We start from the raw sequence: 5,681 nt of genomic DNA, 5'->3' as shown, positions 1-5,681 counted from the left end.
AAACCCGCCCCTCCGGGGGGCTCCTCCCTGCAGTCCTGGCTCAGCCCCTTCCCAGCCCGGCCGACTGCAGCCCTTCCGCCCGCCCGGCGGATCGCTGGAGCCGACTGGGACAAGGGCCCAGCCCCGCGAAAGCTGGGGAGTCTGCCCACCCCACTGCCTTCCCCCACCCCTAACCCGCTCCCCACTACCCCAGCCCGCGGGACCTAGAGCAGACAGGGTTCCGGCTCCAGTCACCCCATCCCCACTGCCCCACTTCAGGGGGGCTTTCTGGACACACCTCGTTAAGTATTGCGGGCGATTTAGGCATGAGAAATGCTACGCAGAGCGATCCTCTCTCTTACTATTTAGAAATGAACTCATGTGGCAAAGTTCAGATCCCAACTTCCCCAAAGGGGGTGTGTTGAGGGTGGAGGGTCTTCAGGGGAATGCCGGGTTTGCTTTGGACGCCCCCTCTATTGTGACTGTACATTCAGTGGTGCTGGAGCTAGGGCAGTTGTGGCTGGATTAAAGTAGTAATAACAGACACCAAATAACATGGTTTCCATCCCCAGCACCCCCACTGTCCCAGCCTCCCTGTGTGTATCAGGACCCAAGGGATGGATTTGTACTGAAGGAGCTGAGGGAAGTGGAGCATTTAATCGTGGTCAGAGATGAGCCACTAGAAGTGGGAGGAACACTTACCCCCAGCCTCATCCATTGCATGGTTATCATGTGATTGTAGGTGATGGAACTGTGGGTGCTGCCACACCCCTTGAAGTGGTTTCCATCATATACAGGGTTTACAGTTTCGTTCAATGGCTCTCAGCACCCCCACGACAATAGAACCTCAGAATTACGAACACCAGAGTCAACCACAAAACCTGATTTGGAACCAGAAGTACCCAATCAGGCAGCCGCAGAGACGACAAAAAAAAAAAGAAGCAAATACAGTACCGTACTGTGTTAAACGTAAACTACTAAAAAAAAAGGAAAGCAGCATTTTTCTTCTGCATAGTAAAGTTTCAAAGCTGTAGTAAGTCAATGTTCAGTTGTAAACTTTTGAAAGAACCATAATGTTTTGTTCAGAGTTATGTACATTTCATAATTACAATCAACCTCCATTCCCGGGGTGTTCGTAACTCAGAGGTTCAACTGTACACAAATTGTTCCAGCACCCCTGCATGTGGTTTGCACATTTGCACAGACATTAAGCATGAGAAAGTTGCAGCAGAAAAAGATTACACACAGCTCTGGAATTTGGGGATCATTATTAAATATTTTCCTTCCACCTGTCAGTTCACATTAGTCGTCTCTTACTAGCATAGTATAAAATCTGTTACAATACTCACATAGATCCCTGGTGTGTTTCATCAGCTAACGTTTACTGCTCATCTCTCCTTTTGTTTACATTTATTTTTCTGTTTATCATTAAGAACCTGGTTAGTTCATCTTTAATTGTTTTGTTGTGCAAGCCTTTCCCCCCTTGAAGTCCTGCTTAGTTCTGTAACAAGGCTATTTTATGTGTTTGGTTTGCCTTATTGGTGTAATAAAAATATACTAATTTAAAAGGATGGGGCAGGGGGGATTCTGGTCATTTTTGTAAGGTACTGAATGTTGCGCCGAGTAGACCCATCTCTGATACTGACTTGCTGTGTGGCCTGGAGCAAGTTATTAAATATTATTTATTATTACTATTATTTATATTGCAGTAGAATCTAGAGCAGGAGAGGCCAAACTTACTGGCCCTCTGAGCCACATACGACAATCTTCAGAAGTTCAAGAGCCAGGGCACACCTGCCAGGAGCCAGGGGGTAAGGCAGCTGAAGCCCCGAGCCCTGGCAGGTGTGCCCTGCAGGGCTGAAGCCCCAAGCCCCTCCTCCACACAGGGCTGAATTTGGCCCACTGCCCGTATGTGTGGATAGGAAATCTGTCAGGGTAGAGGGAATAGCACTGGGTAGATCAACAGGGGTATATGAAAGTCAGGGGCAGAGAACTGGAGATGGTAGGGCATGTGCATTGGGATAGAAAAAAGTGCCATTAGTATCAGAGAGATGGGGAGTGCTTGATTGAGGATAGGGAGCAAGTGTCAGGAAATGTACAGCGTGTATCAGGATATTAACATCAAAGTAATGGGTCAGATGCTGGATGCTTCCTGATACAAAGCTCACAGTTGTAAATGAGAGAAGAAACACACTCAGTGATGTAGATGCTGTCTTTAGGCAGGCAACACAAACTTGCAATCAAGTGGAATTTTAGTTCCCTAAGGACTATGGGCCTCTGCAGGGGAAACCCGAGGAAGCAAGATCTTGAAAGGAAAGAGAAAATATGAAGTACATCAAAGATACCCCAGAGAGATGTGGGGTCTACCGTTTTATAACTAGTTGGGGCATTCAGTTTTGCTTCATGTAATAATATTGGCAACCCTGACACCTCAACAAAGAGCCATAGATCTGATTTTGTTTGTGCAATCAAAGTAAATGCCTGAGTGTGTTTAAATCACCTTTGATTCCAATCCCTGACCTCAGAGTAGGGATTTTCTCGATATAGTTGGGCAAACAGAAAAGTCTTCAGTATAAAACAATGCACCACAGCAGGTAGCAATCTGACAGGCTATGGATTCTCCCTAGAGAACCTGACCCTTCAAACCTGCCAGGTCTCATTCGTTTTATTTTTAAGGAAGATTCTTTTCACTTGGGATTTGTTTAATTAGAGACAAGCTCCGAACCAAAACCCTGGATTCAAATCCCAAGCAGCTCAAATCCATCAATGCCCCCCAACCTGTGCGAGACCTTTAGGTGCTATTGCAATATAAATACTGAATAAATATCTATGTAATAACGCAGATCCAAACCCCAGATCTGGACACACCAAACACTGGAAAAATGTGGGTCTGGATTCCAACTCCCCTAGAGTCAGATCCCAGGTTTTGGTTGAGCCCTTTATATAGATTCAAGTTTCAAAGCTGTGAGTTCATGTTTGGAGCCAGGTCTTACGTTCAGATCCAGGTTTTGATTCAGCACTTTACCTAGATTCAAACTTTGGATTCAACTCCACAGTTCATCTCAGATTTTTGGAACAGGCCTGTCTGTCTCTCATTTTAAGTCAGTTTAAGTATCTCCATTCTAAGATGAGAGATTTCTTGGTGCATCTAAAACCCGAATTTGTCATTGTTTATAATCTCCCTTTATTCAAACTATCCCAGCTTGGCAGCCTTGCTTGCATTCTGCAGCTATACCAACCATCCCAGTGAGTGTATGTTTATTTCCTGGTTCTCTGTTTGTCCTCCCCTTTGCCCTCCTGTTGGAATTCGTTGCCTGTCTTTTTAAACAGCAGAAGCTGCCAATGCAGATGTTCCAGTGAGTACGTGCAACACGTGCTTCATGTGAAGCATCAGCTTGCCAACCGATTTAAAGAAACAGAATTCAGTTTTAATAGGTCCTCAGCCAAAAAGTAGATACTCTGGATGAAAAATCGTGGCCCTATTTAATTTAATCAGAGGGAGTTTTGTCATTCACTTGATGGTACTGGGATTTCTCCCTCCATTTTTTGAAAAGATCCCAGGTGCCATAAAGTCAGTAACGTATTTACAGGGAGGAAGCCAAGAAATTTTCCTCCTCTCTTTCCCCTCACTAAACTGTCAATTCTCTGGCTCTAAACAGTTAATTTCCCACCCAGTGAACACATTTCCTACCCCACTTCTACTCATTATATTTCTCTATGATTTGTACTGTCATTTGAAAACTATAGTGCAAAGCACAATTTGCATTGGCTTGGTCTGTAGATTTCAGTCACATCATAACGCTTATTTTTTCCATTCACTATACAGTGTGGGCAAATATTTAACCTGTAACCTTTAAACCTTATAGAAGAGAATCCACCTTTTTCTCCCTAAGCTTACAGGTTCTGCTAGAATAACAGGAATAAAATGTAATTAAAAACTTGTATTATGAGAAAAAAATTGGTTTCGTCAGTAAAGTCAGCAGATTTAAGGAGGGAAAATATAATTCCGTACATTGAAATGTGGCCATGACTCCTTGGCTGATACAAAAGGTACCATGAAATCGTCACATGGCCAAGAATTTGGTTTGAAGAAAAGACAGTATCTTCAGCGGTACAGCACGCTCCATGTTGGGGCACTGATTCAGTACTGACTCTAAATCACTGACACCACTTCCTGCAGCAACTAGAAGTTCTCTGGAGTAGACTCATCCAAGTAACAACTAATCCTCAAAAAAGAACTGCCTGGCCAACTTTAATTTTATAAGCAAAATAATTCTTTTTGCCTTGAGACTGGTGTCAAATCTCCAGAAACTACAGAAATGTATTTGTAGAGCAACTTAAAATCAAATGAATGAGATTTAGTGGCTCATTTGAGCCAGCTGCTCAAATATCATATTTCAGACCCACATGATGCTAAGTGATTGAGATCTAGATGTCTGAAAAGAGAGATTTATAATAAGAAGCTGGTGGCATTCCAGCAGGGCTGCTCTAGTAATGCTCTATCAGTAACAATATCCACGTTATATTATAAGAAATCTATGCCAAGTCAGGCTGTTTTTTAAATTAGACTCTGGAAGGCTGCCTGATTTGTATGTGTCTGTGCAGAGCAGCTTATATCGATTACTAATGATCCAACCCAATGGATGGACTTGCTCTGCGTGGATCTTGCATATTCCCATAGTAGAGATTTGAAACAAGCCCCTGATATGGTAGGGTCTACACTGTGCTGAAAGTTGCTCTTTGCCTAACTTAACTAGTGGTGCAACCACAGTTAAAAAAAAGTTGAGCTTGAAGAAGTGGGGGAAGGAGAGCGAGAATGAAATTCAAGCGTCCTTCAGCTACACTGAGAGAGTAAAGTTGAGGGGCACATCTCTCCTTGCCTCTCCAATGGTTGCATCTATGTCTGATACTTTATGATGTGAGTGTATTTTGAACATATCACCCTACTGTCACCAGAAATATAACACGGCAAATTGGAACTTTAAAGAGTTTCTGACTGCCCAGTTGTGCCACACTTCGTTTCAAAGCACATCTCCAAAGAGGAGAATATCTACTCTTCGTTTTATCTCCGTCACTTTCTGTTTGACCTCTGCCAACAAAATCTAACAAGGAAGTCACAGCCGGGGGCAACAAGCGCAGGAGTTAAGATTCTCAGAAAGAACTGATATCCTTTATCCTGTAACTAATCATGGACTTCCTATGACACATATAACCTAGCAGGGCCACACAGCTCTGGTACTGCCTGAGATAGCTGGAGACTGTTCCACAGAGACACACATCTAGAACTTACATTGGCCCCAGCAGCACAAAGCCTGGCACTGCCCCCACCTTCCCACCAGCATATCATGAGCTTGCCACAGTCAAAGCCTAGCACTGCTCTCTCGATCTACACAGACACAGCCTGGCATCATCTTCCAGCCCGTAACCCGCCATTGCAGCAGCGCAGTCTGGCAACCCCCACATTAAGACAAGCGGAGACCGTCGCCAACTCTCAGCACAGACAGGCTCTAGCACTGCCCCCCTCTCTCACAGTCTGCACTGCTTCCCTGGCAACCACCACTGCACACAGCCAGGCACTGCCCTATTCCATCAAACACACACCAAGCCTGGCACTGCCCCACCCCCCAGCATGCCCCCAGCCTGGCACTGCCCCCGCCCCAAGCACACACCCAGCCTGGCATCACCCCACCCCCCCAGTGCAC

This window comes from Trachemys scripta, chromosome 19, assembly GCF_013100865.1.
Source record: "Trachemys scripta elegans isolate TJP31775 chromosome 19, CAS_Tse_1.0, whole genome shotgun sequence".
In the NCBI taxonomy this organism is placed as follows: Eukaryota; Metazoa; Chordata; order Testudines; family Emydidae; genus Trachemys; species Trachemys scripta.
This window is presented reverse-complemented; position numbering follows the sequence as displayed.